At 37.4% G+C, this 26593-nt stretch overlaps 1 long non-coding RNA gene across 1 annotated transcript; it reads right to left on the bottom strand.

Moving 5' to 3' along the window:
• Positions 1 to 409: 409 nt before the first annotated feature.
• Positions 410 to 14731, bottom strand: LOC117296494. Its single transcript, XR_004519767.1, has 3 exons — positions 14705 to 14731; positions 10163 to 10378; positions 410 to 9047 (listed from the first exon to the last, which is right to left on the bottom strand). It is a non-coding gene; the product is annotated as an uncharacterized LOC117296494 (long non-coding RNA).
• Between the last annotated feature and the right edge of the window lie 11862 nt (positions 14732 to 26593).

Genomic DNA, 26593 nt, shown 5'->3' with positions numbered 1-26593 from the left:
GATAGCCAATAACAATGTATTTAGCACATTGTATGATCAACCTGATCTACACGTACAATACTAGAAAGTGATACATACAAGATGTATGTAAACTTCTTCTTGTACATACTTGACGTACAATGAGCCCCATTTAGCACCCAGGGACAATGAGATGTACTTGATGTATACATGAAGACCATACAAATGTACATCAACGCTTAGTTATGTGCAATATGTGCCCATGTTACTCATCGTATTTTCTTCCAAAAAACAAACTAGCAGTTTTGTTTCTTTACTACTTTGCTAGTGTAGTAGTATAGTTCAATGTAGACAAATGATGAGACCTATACATATCCAATAAATGAATGTGTTTCTTTGTTCAAATGCATGTGCCCACCATTCTCTGATGAACAAGTACATCAAAGCCAGCTGTACATGCAGTTCTTGTTTTAAATTATTGCTATCACTTGTTTGTCCTAGATATGGCTGAGTTGAGAATGGCGACAGGTCAATGTTAATTACCTCGTTCCCATGGTAATCCTACCATCCCACTGTATCTCACTATAACATGGAACTATTTGAGTGGTCAACAATATTGATAGTAGTGATTGCTTTTGCTGATCAATCACTTTACCCATATAAGGGTACATTTTTGGGGGATAACTGAATAACTGGTAGTTGGTGTATAGTTGGTGAAAAAAAAGGGGGGTCAACGACTGTCTATTGAACACTTTTCCCAACTGGGGCTAGTTGTAGGTTACTGGTTGCCCGACTGGGGCAAGTGAGGTATTGTTGGTTGCCCAACAGGGGAAAGTGGCATTGTTCGTTGCCCAACAGGGGTTAGTTGTATAGGTTCATGATTGTCCAATAGGGGCTACCTGTAGTTGTAGGTCATTGGTTGTCCAATCGGGGGCTAGTAGTAGGCATTGTTGGGTGCCTGACAGTGCTATTTGTAAGTTGTTGGTTTTCCAATAGGTGCTATACTAGTTGTAGGCATTAGGGTTTACCAAAGGGGCTGGTTGCAGGTTGTTGACTGCCCAATAGGGGCTAGTTTTAGCTTTGTTTTAACATCATGCCAGGGCTAGTTGTAGGCTGGTCCACAGGGGCTATTTGTAGGTAGTTGGTTGCCCGACACAGACTTGTAAGTTATCGATTGCCCAAAACGGGGCTAACTGTAGGCTGTAGGTTGCCCAAACAGGGGCTATATGTATGTTGCCCCTAATTGGGTCTAGTGGTGGATGTACGTGTAGTGTGTGGATTAATAGGAGCTGGTTTTAACCACCGTCTGTATATCACTTTGCCCATTAGGGGCTATCGGTGGATGTTTGTTGTACATGTATATCAGTTCGCCTGACACCGAACAGTGAGGACAACTTTGTCACACTATACATTCGTTTGCAAAATGGAGGGGGGGGGGGTAAGTTGTAGGTGAATGAAGGAAAAAATGGGAACTAAAAATAGTGAGTGTGTGAGGTACTTCATTATGGGTGAACCCTTCATTTGTGTCTAAGAGATTACCAAGTTTCCTTAAAGGAACAAACAAATAACAACTTGTTCATTTTGGACTAGTTGTTGGGAACGAGGTTTGGCAATACCAAGCAAGGTTGAGTAAGAACATGTCCTGAAAGTTCTTCACAATATCTACAAGGGCCACAAATTCAAAGTCAAGCTTGCTGTGCTTTACTGGCATTAATTGTGATCTAACTAATGATCAAAATGCTGTCTGATATTGATTCATATCATAAAATGTAGGGATTTGATTTCCCATAGACGGGTTGTGATGATCAGCTTATCCTGGGTTTTTAGTTATGCAGGACATCACATTACCAATTGCTTCTACATTGTAAGTGTCAACTGGAAGGCAATAACTTACATGTAGTTGCCACAGAGACAATTTAGAGAAGTGTTCACCGGCTCAGTGAGTTACCTAGAGCATCACATCATGATGAGGGCAGGTAGATTTGTGACTCCACATATTTCTCTTCATACTCAAGGTATCTAAACTTTAGCTAAAGATAACTGCATTAATTTACCTTATTAAGCACAAATGGGAAGGTCAACTAATTCTCATTCAATTGTGAAGAACTGTCAAGACTATAATTGTACAATGTACAGCCCTACTTTTAAGTTGAGGTCAACCAGGCTTGGGGTAATGTAAGAAAGTTAAATATTACCAACAAGTTTGGTAATAAACACTGTTTCTAAACCGATTGTATGATTGACTACATAAATTGCTTTTGTCAATTACATAATTAGTGGATATTTTTTAGTGTCATACCAAGGGTTTTAAATTTCCTACTCATTGTTTGAGTTGCAAAAAAAATTTTCCTTAAGGTTTCTTCAAACCCTTCACTGGTCGATTGACAACAGTGATGAATAGCTCACCACTATTTTTGGTTCTGACGTAAATACTAATACTTAAACATGAATCATCTGAATACCCCAAGCCTGGGTTAAAAGTTTCTGGTTTCCTAGAATTAGTAAAATTCAATCAAGGCATTGACCATTCAAATAAAGAAACCTCTCCATGAGGTGTTTCTGTTCCACTTTCAAGGCGTCAAAGTGTCTTCATGTGTACATTCATGTGCAGGTTTACTTGTGTTTAATACTTTGGGCATAAATGCCTCGTGATGCATTGCTTCATTTGATGAAGTTTATGTCCAATTTCTCTTGTTAGATCTGACAGTATCTTGAAGCCCCTCTCCACCCAGGATATGGGTATCATTGAGGGCAGTGTCTGTATGACTTAATCTGCAACTGCAATGTATCTTAACCCAGTAAGGGTATCTAGATGGACTGTGCCTGCATTATTACATTGGTGATTATTCTTGTAACCCACTGTTGTGGGCATTAGGAGGGGCTGAGATACCTGATGATAGCTTCACTGTACCCATCAGGGATATTTCAGGAATGTCATTTCATGAATCATCAGCAAATGGTTGGCCTAAAAGATATGCCACATGACCTGTGGCCATCTTGGTTGGTTGATTGGTCACTGCAATGACTGAGTTCAGGGATTTTTACAGCAAGTGCCATATTTCTTTTTGGGGAAAACTTCCATATTCAAAGTAGAGACCATTTAAAACTGGATCAATTTTAGATCATTGCAGGCACAGAGTAGTGTTTCTCATTTCTATGGAAACACACAGGTCTGAAGACAACCTGTCTCCATTTCAAACCCTAAGACCTTGGTCAATGCCTTGATTGATATTCAACCCTAACATGCTTGGTATTGCCTTTGATTGAAGACTATCAGTGCATGGCTGAGGATGTATAGTTACAGTACATGAATTCCTACTTCAATTAAAGTTACCATGGACCTATCTAACAGGACTGGGACCCCTGTGTCGACACCACAGTTTTACCGTCGAAACTGAGGGACCCACCACATTGCCCATGTACAGCCCTAATTTACAGTATGGTGCTTTTCCGTTTGCACCCCAGGCTTTCATTTTTAGAGCAGTTTAAAGAGTTTGGCACCCCATGTTTTCCCAGTGTTGGGATCTGTTCCACAGTTTGGCCAAGAACTACCATGAATTTAATGGTTTGGCCAGGAACTACCATGATTTTACAGTTTGGCCGGGAACTACCATGATTATTCATGTCGATCTGGGACAAAAATCTCAAATTTTGGCAAGTACAAGTTCAGTATTTTTAAGTTAAAAATACTTTTTAAATTTGTTTTTGTTTCTGCCCAATACTTTTTGGAGTTACAAGTTAAAAATGTTTACTATGCAAATGGATTGTTATCCAAGGCAAGCCACTTTAATAGGAAAGTTTGTTTATTTGTAAGCAGTGCATTGACATGCAGGGTAGAATCAAACTCATTTTAAGTTCTCCATCTTTGATGTTTTTTTTTTTGGCCTGCTTTTATAATGAAATAGATTTTAAAACTACCTTTAGTGCAGTTCTGTTTTGATTTTTGCATTTTTCAAACAACTTGTATCAACACTTTTTTTTCTGTTGTAAGAAAATGGTTTGCTTCATATCAAGATACTGTGAAGTATCCAGCTGTATTTTAAGATTCTTTTTTACATCATTTGGACAATTTTTTTCACAGAACCTAGATTTGTCTTTTCAGTAAGAGACAATTTGGACAAATGTTGCAAAAACATCAGTTCAGATGTTACTCATTTTTAGTGAGTATGGTTTTGTCTCAAAGATTTTTATTTCTAACAAACTGCAATTTGGCAGATTGTACATTTTGAGAGTGAACGTAAATTTTTATAAGTAGTAGCATTTTCTTTGTGCTATTGGTGAAATGGCAACCTTTTCAAATCTTATTTAACATTTCTTTGCATCTTGTTTGTTTATTACTTCCATTTTTTGTATTTTGTCATTAGGTTGGTTTTTATTCTGTGGATTTTCAGATTATCTTTGAGAATTTAACATACTGTTGTAAAGGTTTTTATCTGTTGGTTAATTTTACTTCATTGATTGGAAAAGCCGTTATTCATTGTTTGTGCTGATGAATTTGTTTTTTCTTAATTGATTGACTTAGAATAGAATTTATTATTTGTTTCCAAAAATATTTTTTTTATACAAACTTGATTTGGTTTAACGCAAGGCAGAGAGTGGTTTAGATAGTGCTCGTTCAACAAATTAATGATTGGTTGGTTTAGACATCGTGACCAAAAACCCTATGTATGGCAAACATCTCAGAAATACTTGGCAAAATTGTACATTTGTAGATATTCCATTCTAATGGATCAAAATACCATGGTGCAAATCATGAAATGTAGAGTTCAGAGTAGACTTGAAGGCATTTCTTCCATATACAATGCCTGGAGTTGAAGATGGATACATCATCCTCTGTGGAAAGAAAATTAATTATCATAGATCAAAGGATCCTTACCATGTTGCAGTCAACTGTGGGTCTCTGATTCATCCAGACCGCCAAGTATTGGGAAGGTTGACACATCACAAACAGCCAAACACCTTCAAGTGCATTCAGAGGACAACTCACCAACCAGCCTGCCGACACCTGCGGGCGGGGAACACTCGCGCAAGCACCAGGATGGCTTGCATGCACCGGGGTGCAAAAAGGGGAGGGGTACATTCATGAGCTGTTGGTAATTACAAAATAACTTTTCATTAGTAACAGGATTGTACATTGAAAAGATGGGCAAAATAAATAATTTGTAATTTTTGACTTTGAAATGTAAAAGGAAGATCCAGAATTCAGATTTCAGCTTTTGGAGACAATTTGTCAATGCTGCTAAAATTTCAGATTTTGGTGTACAAGATTGGCTAATATACAGCACTTCATAATGAGTTTCAATTTTTAAAAGTACATGTGAATGAACTGCAACGCAAGTTTTTTAAACTGAGATTTTGTCTCGTAAGCTTAGTTTAGAGAGCCACTTGGCCCCCATACACATCAATGCATAACAAGCACACCAGTTAAGTGTAAAATTGGTGGAATCTTTTCCTGTACAGGATGGCTTGCATATGGTATACTTTTGGTATAATATAAAAACTGCAAAATTTCGACTAGCAACATAATATCTTTGACTGAAAATTTGTTAAGGTGAAATCAACACATTGTTACTGATTTCAAAAATTTAAAGGAAGATCCAGAATTAAGACGTCAGCTTTTGAAGACAATTCGTCCATGCTGCTGGAAAAGAAAAATCAAAGTGAAACGTTTGTTTTTGTCTTTTGCAAGGTCTCTTTGAGAGTCTTTGTAAAAATAAAGAAGTGAAAAAAAAAAACAGTAGCAGGGACAACAATTTCATCAGCTGTGCCAGCCAATGTGTTGTACCATCAAATGTTTTGACTTTTTGAGTCCGACGGTTTTGAGTTCAGAAGTATAGTTATAACCAATCTTGTAGCCATCTTACCAACAGAACTTATAGACTCACCCTCCACACTCTAACTTACTAATTAAATTAGCTTACAATGTTTAAGACAGACCAGCCCCTCACAGAAAGCTTGTAACTTGGGGGATTTCTCATGAAGTTTGAATGAGTTACGAAAAAAACCATTTGTTTATACACAACAATGCTAAATTAAAAAGCTGAATCCAATCGACTGATCGCTTGTTAGTTTTGGACAGAGTATTCAAATACTCTCGTTACCACACACTGTACCAAAGTGTCATCATAATAATTTGTTTTATTTGGTAGTCAAATTTTTGCTCGACATTGCCTTTGTTTCAGTAACTTAATTTCTAAAAGTTTGGGTTTCTGTGAGAGGCTGTTCATTGCATTACTTAAAACAAAAAATACTATTACTTCTCTGTTCATGCATGAATTCCTCTGTGCTAAATTAACTGAGATACACTTTAGCTTTTAGGTCAAATCCTACAACATTATTGAAAAGTAACTTCTGTGCTGTCATATTGTATGTCTTTCAAGTTATGAATACTAACATTGGTTGAAGTCCTGTGAAACACTACACTAAACTTGAAATACTTTTGAACTTGAACTGTCTGCCCCATTAAGTAAGTTTTAAGTCTTTGCATGGTACACTGAACATGAAGAAGTTTAATAAAAATGATGAATATGAACCAAATGAATTCAATCTCTTTCATGAGAAGTGTTGGCTGTGATTTGAAGAACCAGGGTTGAGTTATCGTACAGTTTCTGCTTATGTTCCTGTCATGACTGTTAATTAATAGTCATAATTATTAGACAACTTGAAAACTTTAAATGTGAATTAACAATGACTTAGTATCACTTATTGTTTGCCAAAAAAATATACATGGTGTACACTTAATGTTAGGGAGAGTTGATAAAGTACATGTACTTATACAGAAAGCATTTTCCCTAATCTCACCTGTTTAGTAAACTAGCCGACTGTAGTGCCGCCAAGAAATACTGTTTGATTTAGTCCAATCACCTTTAGCACTTTTGGTGGTTTAAGGTTGAAATATATTCAGATGCACCTTTTGTTTTAGTCCCATTCAATTTATGGAGAAACTGTTGCTAACCTGGTCAGCAAATATATACTTTTTACTATATCATTCAGTGCTATAGATGGTTTTTGTGATAAGCTGTTGACAACCTATTTAGAAATGGTCCTATCTCATTTAGCACTCTTGGTGGTCTAAGGACAAACTATTGACAACCTATTTGGTATTACTATTCGGTTGTAGTCCTACACTTTTTACATTTAGTGCCCCTGTTGGGTTTAAGGGCAATGCTATCTATTACAGAATAGTTTTCTTTAAGCACACTAATTGTTTATAGGAATAAAAGTTTAAAAATTAATAGTAATACCATGTCTCCTTGTTCAATCCCTTGTACTACACTAATCCTGTATTGGTTCATGCATGAACAGATGACTATACCTGAATGCTACAGTTTTACTTAAAGATAACGGTCACCGTTTTCACAAAGCGACATTTTAGCCCCTGCACCGAAACTTTCATAATAAAAGAAGCAAACTGAAATTAAAAGTTTTTAACAACTATTGGTTTGGAAGACTGTTAGTCAATTTTCCTTTGGTACTTTGACTAAACATGAAAGTGGAGATTTTAATTTTTTTGTAGGATGATTTCATCATAGACAAGATTGTCTCTTCAAGAAGCTGAACAAACAAGGCTGTTTTAGAAAACTGTTAACTTGTCACAAAGATTACACATACTATTTCTTTTTGAAAAATTCAGGCACTCATTTTTTGGCATGGCACGAGCAATATAAGCATGTACACATGTACACATGTACATATAAAAATTGCACATTCGTAAAACAGACTCAAAACTATTTCTGGTGATTTTATCTCTGTGCTTCTTGTGTACAAAAATTTGAAATTTTATGACTTAAAAAGCTAGCGGAAAATGTTGGTGTCTGACCAAAATCATCAAAATCTGTAAGTTATCAAATTTGTCTGTTCATGAAAACGGTGACGATAATTAAAAAAGCGAATACTGAAGGTGTTCTCCAGGCTACTCTAGGGATTGTTATATTTGAATATAGACATTTCTTCTTTTGTTTCTAGATACTATACAAACGCTCTAGTCCTTGTATGTTGATCACATTAAGGTTTCAAAGTGGGCTCATAAAATAATGTCCTCCAGCCTTGCCACACTGATGTATCTTTCTCATCTCATTTGTATCTCAAGAGTTCAAAGAGTGTTTAGGAATTCTGTCTCCAATCCAGGCTTTGAGATGTAGCCTTAGAGCTGCATCTCAAAGCAAACAGTGAGTTTGGGTTTAGTTCAAGTCCAAAATGTTCACAGAGTCATTGCTGCATTGTCGGTCTCCTCCAGCTTGGCGTAGAATATTGCACCATGGGTTGATAGTGTTTCACTGTTCAGAGATGTAGCATTAAAGCTGCATCTCAAAGTCAACAGTGAGCTTGGGTTTAATTCAAGTCCACATTGTTCACAGAGTCATTGCTGCATTGTCGGTCTCCTCCAGCTTGGCGTAGAATCTTGCACCATGGGTTGATAGTGTCTCAATGCTAAGAGATGCATTAGAGCTGCATCTCAAAGTCAACAGTGAGCTTGGGTTTAATTCAAGTCCACATTGTTCACAGAGTCATTGCTGCATTGTCGGTCTCCTCCAGCTTGGCGTAGAATCTTGCACCATGGGTTGATAGTGTCTCAATGCTAAGAGATGCATTAGAGCTGCATCTCAAAGCCAACAGTGAGTTTGGGTTTAATTCAAGTCCACATTGTTCACAGAGTCATTGCTGCAATGTCGGTCTCCTCCAGCTTGGCGTAGAATCTTGCACCATGGGTTGATAGTGTCTCAATGCTAAGAGATGCATTAGAGCTGCATCTCAAAGCCAACAGTGAGTTTGGGTTTAATTCAAGTCCACATTGTTCACAGAGTCATTGCTGCAATGTCGGTCTCCTCCAGCTTGGCGTAGAATCTTGCACCATAGGTTGATAGTGTCTCAATGCTAAGAGATGCATTAGAGCTGCATCTCAAAGCCAACAGTGAGTTTGGGTTTAATTCAAGTCCACATTGTTCACAGAGTCATTGCTGCAATGTCGGTCTCCTCCAGCTTGGCGTAGAATCTTGCACCATGGGTTGATGATGATTCACTCTTCAGAAACTCCTTGTAGAATCAATGTTAATCTCCTCAAGCAGCGCATCTTTCTTGATTATGTGATTCTGAAATTAATACACAAGAAAACACATTAAGTTAGCAGTGGTCGATACATGGAGAATATTATACACATATGTACCTTTTTTGAGGGCCAAAGCAAAAAGGATACTTCAAAAAGCTCCCAGAGCACTGAAATCATTGGTAACTTGTCGTTTCTATTATTTTTAATGTCACTTGTTGTGTACTGTACTTCTGAATAGATAAAATTGCACTTGTCCATATAAAATTGTACTTGCCATATTTTGGAAAAAGAACATTTTAAAGCATTTGCAAAGGACAGATTTATTGCGATGTTGTCTTTTAAAATTAACTGTTTGTTTCATGCAAACCACATTGTTTTTACTCTTTTGTTTTGGAAGTTGAGTTAAACGTTGCCTGTGTTTTAGAGCCTGATCAAGTGAAACATGTTTTGGTGCAAATATCTGTTATTAATACTCATGGTCTAGCATTTGAGCCATTTTGCAGAGCTTTTCAGAATTGGAACACATCTCTGTAAATGTGCACTATTAGACTCCCAAACTAGCACCTTTACACTGTCTCCTGGCATGTGGTTTATCAATGAGCAATTCTTGCAAGGCATTTCTAGTATTATTAAATCGCAACTCTACAAAACTCTACTCTATTCAGTCTCTTATGTTTACGTAGATACAGCATACTTTGCAACAAACTAAACTATATAAGTTAGTTGGGCTTTCTGGGGTGGATTTCACAAAGAGTTAAGACTAGTCTTATCTCGAGTTAACACGAGTTACTCGTCTCAACTAGCCACACATTTGTTATATCTCCTAGGACTAATCATAAGTTTGGACGATGTGAAATAATCGACCCCTACTCAGCACTTTGAGTTGAAAGTTAAGCATATTGTAAAACTCCTTATACTGAAAGGGTCTTGTAATGTGAGTGCAGGGCAGTGATTTGAGCTCTCTTGTTGAAGCAAACTGAAGTGTGACTCCAGGTTTTTTAAACACGCGTTGTTGCAGTACAGGTTTAAACGTTATAAGCACTGATTCAAGTTTATGAGTATTCTCAATTGACTAATAGTATTTAGAGCAGGAAACCTCTCTCTACATGAGCTGTACATGAGTTCAATTTGAGTTTTAATTGCAGTATCATTGATTACCTTCTGGGTTTGTGTTAAGACCAGTTCATTTTGGCCATCATTGAGAATCTACCACCTTGATGCAATCCTCCGTGGTTTGATCAGTTCACAAGTAGCAGTAGATGTTCGGAATTTATCCGAGTCCAATAGTGACAAAGAGTACATTGTTGTGATGCTTCTATACATCTTCAACTTGCTGTCACATGTTGCTTGTTTGTTGAATGTTGAAAAGTCAATCTGGAAGAAAGGAAAATGAGACAAAAACTTGGTTATTTATGCATTTGTGAACTTAACATTTAGCCTACACTCACAGGTACATGCGTTGCTATTTCCCAGCTCGAGTGTTTGTCATTACAATAAGTAGGTGTTCAAGAATATGCATCACCTGTTAAATAAGATGATAATAAAGTAATAACATTATTGAAGTGCACATATCTATCAAATAAGGTACATGTACTCAAGGCACTGAGTGTATTACAAAATTTCAGAAAGATAGGTAATTGCAGTAATGAATTCTGAGACCCTGGTAGCACTTTTCAGGGTTTACAAGGTGCTACGGCGTATACAGCAGCCACAGCCAGGAACACAGTGGCGAACCCCTTCTCTTCTTGATAAGTGCACTGGTGGTTTTTTTTACATGCGACACACTACACATGAGACCAACGACTTTACGACCCATCCAAAGGACAAAGCAATGGTTAAGCGTCTGAAGCAATGGTTAAGAGTCTTGCTTAAGGACACAAGTGTCAAGGATGGGGATTGGAACCCACACTCTGCTGATCAGAAACACCGACGTTTGAATTCGGTGCTCTTAACTGCTCGACCACGACACTTCCACAAGAATTGTTAAGTTGCAGTAAATCCAAGGAAAGATGCTTTGTTCTTTTATTAACCTCTGAACTTAAAAACTTTGACATAACACAATCTTGCATGATAACTTGTAAACAGGGGGCTTTATTACAGATGGTACAACAGAATGAACAGAAAGGCGAGGGGGAGGGGGTACCTTCCCAACATGTATTTCCTGATACAGTTGCTCCACCACAATGCAAAATGGTAAACATACAGGTACGCCTGATTAGTGAGAAGAAGCTCACAAAGTGCCAACGATGTGCTACCACTCTAATGACCAGGTACGGATTTTCAAACAGTGTGACTCCTACATGGACAATTGAATCGGTTCTATACGTGGTTGTGCCGGCCTTTTTGGCAATGCCCCACAGGGCTCGAAATTGGTGGAAAAAAACACAAGACCTTTACTGGACCAGAAAATTTGTTACAAAACCTGAATCTAAATGAGGAGACCCTTTCTACACAGTTTCACATTTAAACAGTTTTTGAAATATTCACACGGATTTATATAATTTTTTCTTTTGGGTAACGATTTAAATAGTTAACAGAATTGAACAATTTATGTATTATTATCAGTTTAAATTAAAGATGCAGTGAGGTGTTGTTATTGAAAAACATAAGACTGCCAGACTTTTACGTCTTACTGCCCAATGCTCAAATCACTGGCCTAGGGCCTGCGGTCAAGTTTTAATTTTGAGCTTTGCAACAAGGCGTGGTTCTAGTACCACAGATTATTATTATTTTTTTTATTTTTTTCGTGTGGAGTTACGCTACTCCGTTTATTCAACAAACGGCAATGATTATACATCACTCAATCCACATTAATAAAGAAGCATAATACTGCTATTACATAGAAAATATAAACATTAAACTAGACATTAGTTTTTTTTGCACAAACACAAAGCTGTTCCGTGTTGTTTTGCTTCGATAAAGTGTTTTAAAGAGGAATAGTTTTTACTTAATTTTTATTTTTTAATTAATTATTTATTTATTATTAAGTACGCGCTAATCCTCCAATCAGATGCGCAGAATGAAGTGGTGATAAAAACCTATATTGTACGGCTAATATCTCTACCATGCGTACTGTGTGTTCTATGTCACGCGCCAAGTTTGCTTGAAGATAAATACGTTATCACACGCGCGCTCGAGGAAATACGGAAAATATAACGCGTCGTTGGATATGGGACGCAGAAGCGCTATATTTTTCCGTATTCCACCTGCGCTTGTGTGATAACTTATATTATTATTTTTTTTGGGGGGGCGGGGGGGGGGGGGGGGGCTATAAACCGTATGCACATGACGCCATCCTCTTACTTTTGCCCTTCCTATTTAATTTTTTACTTAAAAGCAACAAATAGAGGGCATTTTTTAGGTATTTGGCACAAACTAAGTAAATAAATCATACCATACATGCTGTGTGCAAGTAATTTTGTAATAGTGTTACTATAAACAAATATTATGGGTTACTGTGTGAAAACACAGGTCTGCTTGATTAGTGATGTCCTTTCTGGCAAACTCATCACTGTAATTAATATAGTAGAGCACTAATTTAATATTTTGCATTTTATTCACTTGTTTATCCTTCAATTTATGGGGGTAAAGAAATGGTTATATACATGATTTAAATTTGTTTCCCGCTTTTTATTTACATAATCCATAAAGTATTTTTTTTCTTCATTCCCTCGAAGAATACACTTTTACTTATTTTTTTACTTTATTGGGGTAACTGATAGGTTGGTTGTTTACTTATTGAGTTGTTTTTACTTTATTTGTTTTTATCTTTATTGATTCACATATAACATTGTTAACTTTCACTAAACCTTTTGTAAAAAAAAATTCTAGGAAGAATCCATTGAATGTCGTAAACTTCAAAACCTACCATTCATTTTATTATTTTACTTTATTTGATATTTGTTTTTATTTGCTTGTTGGAGTAAAACAATTCATGAAGTGTTGAATTGTTGTATTTCTTCAAGAAAATCCGTTCACAATACAACATACACTATTTGGGTATTTTGTTTTAAACTCTACAGTCAATGGTTTCTGATGATAAATTAAATGTTCATTTATTTTGGAACTTATCTGCATTCCTACAATATCTGTTGAGTTATTTAACCCTAGCCCACCTTGTTGAGCTGTTAATGGCTCCGCTTTTAACATCGGTCTCATCACTGTCACCATTACAGCCCACCTTCGATACATGTCTCAAACGCTAAGTTTTCAAAGGTCGCAAAATGCGATGTAGTTTGATTGCAAATTTCTCCCATTTAAAAAAGTCCTATACTACTCCAACATACCTCATTTTATTCCTTACATCTGTGGAATTACTATAACACATAACAGGGCTTACTAAATGATGACTTTGTCAAGATGTGATGATTTAGAAATTGGTCAAAAAAAACATGTACAAAAATGACATTTAACGTGACTATTCTAGGGCGCCGCCATCTTTTAATGATTCTCCCCCTGTTGATCGTGGGCGCCCGGCAAATCTTGCAAGTCATGAATATCCATAAGGTGACATCATGATCGCTAGGCTTGTGCGTGTGTACAGTAAAAAATTAATATGTATAAGGTGACGTAGCGATGCGCTGTATCTGGAAACTACAACCGCGCAATGTCACCTCATACATATTCATATTTACACCACACAAATTTATAAATCAGCGTAGCCATACCGCGTCACGTGACATTACCTCTTGGATATTCATGACTTGCAAGATTTGCCTGGTGCCCTGACTTCTCACGTCCAACAAGAGGAGAATCATTAAAACATGGCGGCGCCCTAGAATAGTCACAATAAATGTAATTTTTGTACACGTTTTTTTGGACCAATTTTCAAATCATCACATCTTGACAAAGTCATCATTTAGTAAGCCCTGTTATGTGTTATAGTAATTCCACAGATGTAAGGAATAAAATGAGGTATGTTGGAGTAGTATAGGACTTTTTTAAATGGGAGAAATTTGCAATCAAACTACCTCGCATTTTGCGACCTTTGAAAACTTAGCGTTTGAGACATGTACCGAAGGTGGGCTGTAATGGTGACAGTGATGAGACCAATGTTAAAAGCGGAGCCATTAACAGCTCAACAAGGTGGGCTAATTTAACCCTATTGTTGTGATAAACCGATTATGTTTTTGTGTTACCTGGTCACTGTTGTGTTTGGATATGTAACGTTGTTCTCAGGAAATGTTTTTACATTTCAATCATTGATATCAAAAGCATTAGGCCTATCTCATATGATCTCATAAAACCTAATTTTAATTGGCCTTGGATAGACATTATTTCTAAATTTATGTATTTTGCCCCTGACTTATTATAACCTCTTCCCCCTCCCTCCAAATAACCAGCCACCACATCACCCCTTTACAACTTTAGAAAGGTAATAACTCTGGAAAAGTTTCATAATAATGACTTCGGTACTACCTTCCAGGGATTTAACTCAGTTGTTTTTTATCGACACAGGGATGTACTCGTTCACATGTCAACACCAGCCGCGCGCGGGCGGGCTTCACGACTGTTTTTTTTCCCAAGGCATGCTAGCGGAGAATGTATCAGAAATGGAAAGTTTTCGATTTTTGTAGGCAACTTTTACATATAAAACATGGCACAATTGCAGCTTGAAAACAAAACGTCTGAGTTAAATATGTTTTAATGTTATAAAGACTGATACAAGTATATCAATTTTAAAGAAATTAATGCTCTTACCTGTTTTCGCTTATTTTCTCTCAGTCGCCATCTTGTTCAATACCCAAGCCTCGGCGCGCAGGCGCAGGTTCCCGTGTTGCGTGACGTCACATTCAAAGTCTCGATTTCAAGTCTAGACTTGAATTCAAGTCTACGTTTCGATCAGTATGCTCTGATTTTGGTTTGTATGTTCATCGTGGTTTTTTGTGAGTGCATATTTGTTTGGAAAAAAAAAAGTACTTGCACTTAAAAAAAAATAAAAAGTATGCTCTGATCGTCTTCTGGAGATTTTTTGTTCTCTCTCTCCAGAAGACGATCAGTGTGTTGCGCGGTCACACACAATCAACGTTCCGATCTATGCACGGCAAAAAGAACGAACGTAGCAGGCGCTCTGTTTCTCTGATTTCTGGATTGGCGAGATCCAGGGGCCGATTTCACTAACGCTTTGCGATCGTCGCAAACGCCGAAATCGATCGCAACTTAGCGATGGATTTTGGATAGTGATTTCACTCAAACTTTGCGATGAGAACACTCATCGCAAAGTTTTAGCTAGCGATGACAATCTTGCGGTGACTCGGTGGTCACAAAGTAAAAGTTCATCGCAAACTTATGATACATTGCGCCATTCTGTGCTTAGTTATAGCGGTGTACGTCTTGACGTATAATTTGTCCGTGATTTAGAGTAAAATGGCGCTTCACTTAGTCTTGCGGTATTGTACCTGGTTGACTCAGATTGTCGATGACAACTATCAGCGACGCAACTGCAGCAAAGAGAGCTTAACATCGGTAAAAAGGAGATCATTTTGACTAAAATGTGTAATGTGTGGGCCTAGGCAAATTGACATTGCAGCCAATAATTGTCTTTTCCGATTTAATATCACTGCATGTTGTGGCTTATAGCCTACCACTTTTCGGTGGCAACACTTTTGACAATATGCCTATTTCAGGCATTCGAAAATTAGTAATGTAGTTTCCCTTTTGACGTTCGTACAATGGCGGAAGGCAGAGTGTATTATGAGACAGATATTTACAGTATATGTCAGAATTTTCTTCAATCACACGTTACAACAGATTTACGAAAGTTGTTTATTAAAATCTAGAATTATAATAGAGGCCAGAATGTCTAACAATGCATTATAGGATCAGAACATGGTAAGGTTGCACATTGAAAACTTATGTTGTTGTTAAGCATTAAGCGTTAAGGGTAGCAATATTTACAAACCATAGTTCATACCTCGACGACTCAAAAAGAAACCTTCAAAGGAAATGACTATAATGTTAATGGGAAGTACACGTTTTCAAAAAGAGTCAGATTTAAAAAGCTGATTTGTCTTTTTGTGTTTTAAATATCTTGCTATCTAAGTATAATGGGAGTAAATACTAGTTGAGTCTTTGCATGGTAGAAATTAATACTTAAATGGAATAAATTATATGGTTTCGTTTTAGTGTAAATCATATTGCATGGAGTGTACAACGTTCTTATCCCGAGTTAGTAACCCAATAAAAAGTTAACTCCCACATTATTTTTCTCAAACTGTTTATTGAAACTGCGTATTTACCCTTTTTGCAAAATACTATGTTCATTGATGGTATGGGAGATCACCTTACCTGCATAAAATCTGCATCTTATAACAGTGTCGAAACAGGCGAGATCTTTTGCAAACAGTTTGCGATATGAAAACAGTAGGAGAGTGTCGTCACACACAACAACACGTGAACACCTCTGCAAGCGCACAAGCATACGGACATTAAGATGGCGTCTGGACATTTTGACCGGACTGGTAGGTCAAAAACTGATCAACTGTCTTCCTATCAGCAGAAGTTTGGCTGTGCGAAAGCTGCCTTGAAGCACAATATTGAATATTATTCTGGATGGGCAACAAGGGGCAGCATTTCAAATAATGTTTCAAAATTTGACAGATGTGTGCGTCCAAAAATGCATTTTGAATTATGTGACGGTTTGCTTTGACACAAGAGGGCGCTATAGATGAGCATTTTTACAGAGGTATTTTAAAGTGACCGGGTGCGCCAGCACCCTAAAACTCCTGACTGTCATCAACATTTTAATATCTAGTCTACGTGTCGTACAGACAAGACAGTATCGTTGTGTTTGCTTTCATTTTTTTCATGGGAATAATTATATCAACTATTGATTTACTTCACCAGCGATTTGGAGCACTGCGTCATTTCCACTTTTGAGCTGGCGTCAACCGGTTGTGGAAAGACACACCAGAATGCAGAATATTAAAGCTCTAATATCGCTCATCATTGCGATGGTCGCCTGGTTGTCCTACTACGAGGCATCAGCGACTGAGACTAGTTGCACCAGTGGAACCACGTTCCTCCCTTCACACCGCCACGCACTCTTCAATCACTCGTTTCTGAATCATTCAGGAACAGTTAGGGTCGAGTGTATGATGCTTTGCTTGAAGCACAGTCGCTGTTTGTCAATCAATCACAATGCCAACAGTGGCATCTGTCAGCTCAACGACGCCAGCAAAGAGGATTTTCCTAATAGCTTTAAGCAAGATGACGGCTTTACCTACTTCGGTGATTCATTAAATAAAGCCAAACCATTCGCTGAAGAAACGACAATGACAATAAAAACAAATCAAGACACAGCTGTCACCCAAACCCGAGCAGCAACAACGACGATGACAACCAAAACGGAACAAGAAACAGCTATCATCCAAACTCGAACAGCGACAACGACGATGACAACCGAAGCAGACCAAGAAACAGCTATCACCCAAACCCAAACAGCGACAACGACGATGACAACCAAAACAGAACAAGAAACAGCTATCACCCAAACCCGAGCAGCGACCACGATTGTGACAACCCAGGCAGCAGACCAAGGAACATCACCAGCCGAAACAACAACTAAAAAAGTGCGTGCGTGCGTGCGTGCGTGCGTGCGTGCGTGCGTGCGTGCGTGCGTGCGTGCGTGCGTTAGTTTGTTTGTTTGTTTGTTTGTTTGTTTGTTTGTTTGTTTGTTTGTTTGTTTGTTTGTTTGTTTGTTTGTTTGTTTGTTTGTTTGTTTGTTTGTTTGTTTGTTTGTTTGTTTGTTTGTTTGTTTGTTTGTTTGTTTGTTTGTTGTTTGTTTGTTTGTTTGTTTGTTTGTTTGTTTGTTTGTTTGTTTGTTTGTTTGTTTGTTTGTTTGTTTGTTTGTTTGTTTGTTTGTTTGTTTGTTTGTTTGTTTGTTTGTTTGTTTGTTTGTTTGTTTGTTTGTTTGTTTGTTTGTTTGTTTGTTGTTTGTTTGTTTGTTTGTTTGTTTGTTTGTTTGTTTGTTTGTTTGTTTGTTTGTTTGTTTGTTTGTTTGTTTGTTTGTTGTTTGTTTGTTTGTTTGTTTGTTTGTTTGTTTGTTTGTTTGTTTGTTTGTTTGTTTGTTTGTTTGTTTGTTTGTTTGTTTGTTTGTTTGTTTGTTTGTTTGTTTGTTTGTTTGTTTGTTTGTTTGTTTGTTTGTTTGTTTGTTTGTTTGTTTGTTTGTTTGTTTGTTTGTTTGTTTGTTTGTTTGTTTGTTTGTTTGTTTGTTGTTTGTTTGTTTGTTTGTTTGTTTGTTTGTTTGTTTGTTTGTTTGTTTGTTTGTTTGTTTGTTTGTTTGTTTGTTTGTTTGTTTGTTTGTTTGTTTGTTTGTTTGTTTGTTTGTTTGTTTGTTTGTTTGTTTGTTTGTTTGTTTGTTTGTTTGTTGAACGGCTGTGGGCGGGTATGACTGCCAAGAGCAACGTCCTTAGCAACAGCCGCAGCCACTGCCTTTCATTCGCCAAGCAACTGAGAGCTTAAAGGCAGTGGACACTATTTGTAATTTCACAAAATAATTATTAGCATAAAACCTTTCTTTGTGACAAGTAATTGGGAGAGGTTGATGGTATAAAACATTGTGAGAAGCGGCTCCCTCTGAAGTGACGTAATTTTCGAGAAAGAAGTAATTTTTCCACGAATTTGATTTCGAGACCTCAAGTTTAGAATTTTTTTCATTTCATTATTATCTCGCAAGTTCGATGACCGATTGAGCTCAAATTTTCACAGGTTTGTTATTTCATACAAATGTTGAGATACATCAACTGTGAAGTCTTTGACAATTCCCAGGAAAAAATTCCCATTGAAAAAAATCAATGGGATTTAATGGGATCCCATTGAAAATTTGAATGGGATTAATGGGATTCAATGGGATGGGGTGGAATTTGGGACATATTCAATGGGATCCAGCGGGATCGACAGGGGATCCAATTGAATCCCATTCAAAATATCAATGGGACTCAATGGGAATTTTTTCCTGGGTTACCAACAGTGTCCACTGTCTTTAACTGACTATCATTTCAAAAGATTGGACGACTTTAAGCTTTTTGGATAAATTGATTGATTGAGATATTATTCAGATACAGCAATAGATACAGCAAAGTACATGCCAAAAACACATAAACAACAACAGGAGATAAGACATGATTCAAATAAGAAAAGCCAAAATAGGACACAAGATAGAAAAACTGCATAAAATTATCTAAGGGTCCCCCAAAAAGACAATAACTTAGAATTATTACCAATGGGGTCCTTTGAAGAACCCATATTATAATTGAATTGAATGTTCCATTTTGTTTTTACAGATCACCACAGCTTTAATGGAACTTTCAACACAAATATCCACAAAAGCAGGTAGGAAACGGGGCAGAGGGTGAAACACAGTTCAAGTGTACCGTTTAACTGTTTAAAGGCAGTGGACACTATTGGTAATTACTTTAAAAAAAAATATTCTAAGCATAACAATTACTTGGTGACGAGTACTTGGGAGAGGTTGATGGTATAAAACATTGTGAGAAACAGCTCTCTCTGAAGTGACATAGTTTTCGAGAAAGAAGTACTTTTCCTGACTTTGATTTCGAGAGTTCAGATTTAGAATTTGAGGTCTCGAAATCAAGCATCTGAAAGCACACAACTATGTGTGACAAGGGTGTTTTTTTCCCCCGTTATTATCTCGCAACTTCAACGACTCAATTGAGCTCAAATTTTCACAAGTTTGTTATTTTATGCATATGTTTAAATACACCAAGAGAGAAGACTAGGCTTTGACATTTACCAGTAGTTGCCAGTGACTTTAAGTCATTGTATGCGTGTACGTATGATTGTTTGTATTGTTAAGGCGAACAAGAATAAAACAAAACAAAATTTGAAAATATTATTTGATCCCAAGCTTGTGCCTGTTTGAAGCATACCTCATTCTGATATCATCATGTTTGTGTTGAACGTCAATCAAAACATTTGTGATGCTGCTTCATGTATTTATTTTTTATTTTTATTTGTTTACTATGTCAACGCACAATTTTTTGGGAAAAAATGCAATCTTTGTCACTTTCCACCCCCAAAACTGATAACAATTTAAAAACTTCCTGTTTGATTTTACAAGTCATCTTTCCTCTGATATAACTCAAACGTGTTTTATTTTTTATTTCATTAATTTCTGAAGGGTGAATCTGTTCAGATGAAATAATTATTTATGTTGATTTTTGCCTAAAAATGTGCTCTTTAGCGTTTTTTCTTGGGACAAGTATACAAGACCAAAGATTATGGTTTTTCTTCCATTATCGTAACTAAAGATCAGTTTGATGTTTTAACAACATTTTGTGTTGGTATTTTTTTTTTTTTGCCTGGTTGCTATGGTATTTTGAATTTACATGTAAAATAAACAACACAGAAAATAAACCAATACTTTAACAGCCTGTTTGTGGCGTACTTGAACTTGGAATTTGTCAGTGACCCACGACCTTTGACCGACCATAACTTTACTATATGCATTATATTACAGACGGTTTCAAACACTTTTCATGGACAAACCCGCCGCGATCCAAGGTATTAAAACGTACCCCTTTAAAGGCAGTGGACACTATTGGTAATTGTCAAAGACTAGCCTTCACAGTTGGTGTATCTTAACATAAGCATAAAATAACAAACCTGTGAAAATTTGAGCTCAATCGGTCAGCGAACTTGCGAGATAATAATAAAAGAAAAAAACACCCTTGTCACACGAAGTTGTGTGCGTTTAGATGGTTGATTTCGAGACCCCAAGTTCTAAATCTGAGGTCTCGAAATCAAATTCGTGGAAAATTACGTCTTTTTCCAAAACTATGGCACTTCAGAGGAAGCCGTTTCTCAAACCATCTACCTCTCCCCATTACTCGTCACCAAGTAAGGTTTTATGCCAATAATTATTTTGAGTAATTACCAATAGTGTCCACTGCCTTTAAACCAATCTTCTACATTCCCTATTTTTCAGTTGATACGAAAGGTCCTAAACTGGCTTGCCCTGAAGTTGTGTACGGCTTCGTCAACGACAGCAATGATCGTATATCTGTTCAGTGGAAAGAGACAACAGTAGCATATGACATAAAAGATGCAAAGACCCACCCAGTAACATGCAGGGGAGGGAACGGAGAGTTGATAAGATCAGGTGACTACTTCGAGGCAGGTACTATCAATGTCACGTGTGTGACGATGGATGATGATGGCAACTATGGACTATGCACATACTTCATCAATATCACAGGTTGGTAAAAAAAATAAAAAATTTCTCGACTTTAGTACGTCCGGATGAACGGTCATATCAAGTGAACAGTGAGATAACATAAACTAATTTTTTTTTTTTTTTTTTTACACAACAATTTCAGCAAATTCTTTTCATCCTATAGAAAAATCAAACAAATGGTAACTTACAGGCACTGGACACGTTTGGTAATTGTAAGAGACCAGTATAATCTTACTTGATGTATCCCAATTGTTGACTCAATTGGTCGTCGAAGTTGCGAGATAATACTGAACGAAAAAAAAAACCCTTGTTGCACAAATTTGTGCGCTCTCAAATGCATAATAAAAGCCTTCAACTTCAGCTTATGTTTTATTATTTGATCGAGTGAGAATTTATCTCTTTCTCAAAAACTATGCTATTTCAAAAGGGAGCCGTTTCTCACAATGTTTTAGAAATATTAACAGCTCTCCATTGCTCGTTACCAAGTAAGTTGTTATGCTAATACTATGTCGAGTAATTACAAATAGTGTCCAGTTCCTTTAAATCCATACTACACTTTCGGAACAGAAAAAAAAATTCACAGATTTACAAATAACTTACAGGGTTTACAGATGGTAATTGTAAAAGACTTCTCTTGAAATATTATTCCATGAAATGCTTTACTTTTTGAGAAAACATTAAAACAATTATAAATTCTCGACAACGAGAGTTACGGATTATAGTAAACACATGTCATGACACGGCGAAACGTGCGGAAACAGTGGTGAGTTTTCCCGTTATTTTCTCCCGACTCCGATGACCGATTGAGCCTAAATTTTCACAGGTTTGTTATTTTATATATAAGTTGTGATACACGAAGTGTGGGCCTTTGGACAATACTTTTTACCGAAAGTGTCCAATGGCTTTAAAGTGACAGCCAATTAGCATTCTCTCGCTCGTGGTTGTATTTTTACTTTAGGAAAAATCCAGTACGATGGTGGCTTCTGCGATCAGTTTCTTGACAAAATAAAAGGCGTAAACGTAAATAGAATTTCATATTGCTTTTGTGTAACCAGTTTGCAAAATCATTCGCCTGGGTATGGAAAGCGGCGCCATAGCCGACCATCAGATTACTGCAAAGAACGTCTTGAACGAAGACTACGGAAAATACGGACCAAAACTAGCTAGGTTAAACAGCAATAGTAAGTACATTTATTTTACTTGATGAGAGCAACAATTGAGTACATCTTGCGTGCCGTCTAATTAGTTACACAAAATTAAGGGCCATGTTATGGTGGCCCTAAAGGGACATTGAACATTTATATTTACGTGAATATTTACGTAAATATTAATGGATTTCGCCCTAAATCGGAAATATTCACGTCAATATTCACGTCGATATTTGCGAATTCTGACCAGTCGCAAATATCTACGCAAATATTCACGATATTATGCCCAAATCGCAAATATTCACGCAAGTTTTCGCGATTTGTGCCCGAAATCGTTAAGGTTCACGTAAATATTTACGTAAATTTATACGTTCAATGTTCCTTCAGGGCCACCATACCGGGTACAACGTTTGTCAACCACCAAAACCATTTATTTCACAGAATAAATACTGAAAACCGCTTAAAGCTCTGCTTAAGAAGATTTCTAAAAAATCTGCTAAGCAGATTGCTAAAAAAAAAAATTTAAATTTAAAGATGCTCTGTGATGCACTATGGGCAATTTTAAGGGGGAACACCCTTCAAAAAGTTTGTTCAACCTTTTCCCCACAGGGTTATGCCCATGGTGGGACAGGGTTTGGTTTTACACAGTGCAAAACATGGGTTTCATGATAAAGGTGGTCAAAAGACACGGGGAACATTTGATATTGATATTGTGTCCCCCACCCTTCGGAAATTGTGTGGGGTGGGGTGGGGGACATGTCCCTTCCTCTCTTTCAAGGGGGAGGTGCAAATCTGTCAACGATTTTTTTTTTTTTTTGGGGGGGTGGGGGGGCTTTTGACATAGTATCACCCACCCTTCAAAAAGTTGTGTCATCCTTTGCCCCAGAATTAATGCCCATGGTGGGACACAAGGTTTAGTCTAACACAGGCCAAACTTTGGCTTCATGTTAAAGGTGGTCAAAAAGATGGGGAGACATTTGATATTGTGTCCCCACCCTCCAAAAAATGGGGGGGGGACACACACACACACACACACATTTCCCCCAACAACCCCCCCCCCCCTGATTGACGACCATGTTCACCGGACAAGAAAAGCTTTGATCCTTCCCGCCCAAATGTGCATCCCTCAAGCCATACATACATATAAGCTCAACCACCACCAGTAGTCCTGCATTCTCCTGAAGACGAGCAGAGTACACTGTTCGAAACGTCGAGACCAAACCGGCTCTTTTCAGAGCCACCACTCCTTCGAAAGAGATTTTACTAATGGTTGTACCTGCAATTTTACTATTCACATTTGGTTACTCCTATCCTCCACACCATGCATTTGCACAAGGCTAGGTTTATGTCAAATTGGCCTCCTGTTATGCTCCTTTTCTTATACTGTCCTGTTTACACCTTTTACCTTTGTCGCTATTACTTTGTACATGAATTCTGTACTGTTGTGGTTTTGACTGTACGGGAATAAAATATGTAAATTGAATTTAAAGGAACACGTTGCATTGGATCGGACGAGTTGGTCTATAAAAAGCGTTTGAAACCATTTGTAATGAAATGCTCCTTTAAATTCAATAGAAAGATGTTTTAAGTAAAACATAATAATTCACGCAAGTATCACTCAAAATTGCATGGTGTTCCTTTATACACGGTCGGCCATTTATGGGATACAAATATTTGACTCCCACAAACGGCCGACCGTGTTAGTCGACCAGGTAAACAGAAAACCACGCATTTCGAGGCATTGTGTTAAGATCATTGTGTTCTTCTTTTACAGCATCTTTCTACCCATTATCGTTTATAACAAACGGTTACAAAACGCTTTTCAAAGACCAACTTGACCGATCCAAGGCAACGTGTTCCTTAAGTGCCCAGAATTATTTATGAATTAATGGTTTGTGATTTCTAAAAGCTTTCTGCTTCCGTTAAGAATAGTTGGTTAATTATGTAGTCACCTGATGAGGGTGACGCGGATGTTTTTGACATCAAGAGAATTAACGAAAACTTTAGAGGCAGTAGACACTATTGGTAATTACTCAAAATAATTATTAGCGTAAAACCTTACTTGGTAACGAATAATGTGGAGCTGTTGAAAGTCTAAAACATTGTGAGAAACGGCTCCTTCTGAAGTAACGTAGTTTTCGAGAAAGAATTTTCCACGAATTTGTTTTCGAGACCTCTGAGAATTAGATTTTGAGGTCTCTAAATCAAGCGTCTGAAAGCACACACATTCGTGTCACAAGAGTGTTTTTCTTTCATTACTATCTCGCAACTTCGACAACCAATTGAGCTCTAGTTTTCACATGTTTGGTTTGTTATGCATATGTTGAGACACACCAAGTGAGACGACTGGTCTTTGACAGTTTACCAATAGTATCCACTGTCTTTAACACAGGTTCCTGGTGTGGGCAGAGAAATACTGATACATGGATTCAAGTAGCTTTCGATCGAACTGTGGACATATACGGCCTAATCACCCAGGGTGATTATTTTTATATACACTTCTACGTGACCTGGTTTAATCTACAGTATGGAGATGATGAACTCAACTTGATGTATACGATGGAAAGACAGAATGAAAAGGTAGCTATGATTTCTTTCTTTTTAAAGACAGTGGACACTATTGGTAATTGTCAAAGACTAGTCTTCACAGTTGGTGTATCTCAACATATGCATAAAATAACAAACCTGTGAAAATTTGAGCTCAATTCCAAAAGTAATTTGTGGAAAGTTACTTCTTTCTCGGAATCTACGTCACTTCATCAGAGGGAGCTGTTTCTCACAATGTTTTATACTATCAACCTCTCCCCATTACTCGTAATCAAGAAAGGTTTTATGATGATAATTATTTTGAGTATTTACCAATAGTGTCCACTGCCTTTAATGCAAGTCGCAAGAAGCACAAAGACTATTTTTGTTGGTCACTGAGATGTTCCTACAGCTCCAGTTGAAGGTTGGAATGTTATGTTCGTTGGTAGACATGTTGAGACCCGCGTCAATCTGAACAAGATTCACACGAGATCTCATCACACTCCAGTTACTTTTTGCTTTCCAGCAAAACAAATAAAACATTCCCCCAACATAGAAAACATTATTAATCCACGATGCTGTTACTCTAGAGTAGTAATACGGATTGAGAAGAGTACAAAATTGATTGCTTCTAGTGCTATTGTTAAACTTACACCCTTCCGAGGCGATTCCCCGAGCGTTCTATTTTCTCGAGGCGCAGCCGAGGGAAAATACAACGCTCCTAGGGAGTCGGAGGTTTAACCATATCACAATGAAAAATCAGTCAATATTTGTTTTATAACACCCCACCAACAGACTATGAATCTTCCTCGTACACGTAGATTTCGTACGCGCATTTCAGATACATAGATGCACTACTGATCGGGTTCGAGGTGGGTAAAAAGACGTCTTGGTACCGCGCGCGCCATGTAATAGTTTTACTATAGCATGGCAAACTAGTAAAACTAAGACATATCATGTGACGCGCTCTACACCAATGCAAAGGCAGAATTTTGTAAGGGGTGTTATAATATCAAATGTGGGCGATAGGGCATTAGTACATATTATTCGTATAAGTAAGTATGTGAAAAATGGCTGCCAAAAGTTTGTACATTAATTCTTTTCTGGTAAATCTGAGCTGCAGTGAACCAATTGATTAGCCCATCAGAGTTCTCCTTCAGTCTGATTCAAATTGTCAATGTCTGTTGGGTTATTGTTCACTTTTGCTCCTTATATAAAAATATAAAAATATATAAAAAAAATACACGTATTGAGCAAAAAGGGGCTAAAATTGACTGCTTCGAGTGCTATGGTTAAAACTACGACTCCCAAGGTGATTCCCTGAGCGTTCTATGAAGTGGAACGGTTCGGGGATCACCTAGGGAGTCGGAGTTTTAAAGCAGTCAATGTTTGTTTTGTAACACCCCAACATACTATTTATCATCTTCGTACACGTAACGTTCGTACGCGCGTTTCATATACACAGATGCACAACTGATTGGGTTTGAGGTGTTAGAAAGACGTCTGGGTACTGTACCCGTGTGATAGTCGTCGGACTATCACACGGCAAACGATGCACTATCACACGGCCGCCGTCTAGTAAAACTAAGACATATCATGTGACGCGCTCTAAACCAATGAAAAGGCAGAATATTTGTAAGGGGTGTTATAACATAAACTATTGTATGACGCAGTGATTAAAATACCGTTGCGAATTCTATACAGTGGTATTATTATTGT

The sequence above is a fragment of the Asterias rubens genome, chromosome 11 (genome assembly GCF_902459465.1).
Source record: "Asterias rubens chromosome 11, eAstRub1.3, whole genome shotgun sequence".
Classification (NCBI taxonomy): Eukaryota; Metazoa; Echinodermata; class Asteroidea; order Forcipulatida; family Asteriidae; genus Asterias; species Asterias rubens.
This window is presented reverse-complemented; position numbering and strand designations above follow the sequence as displayed.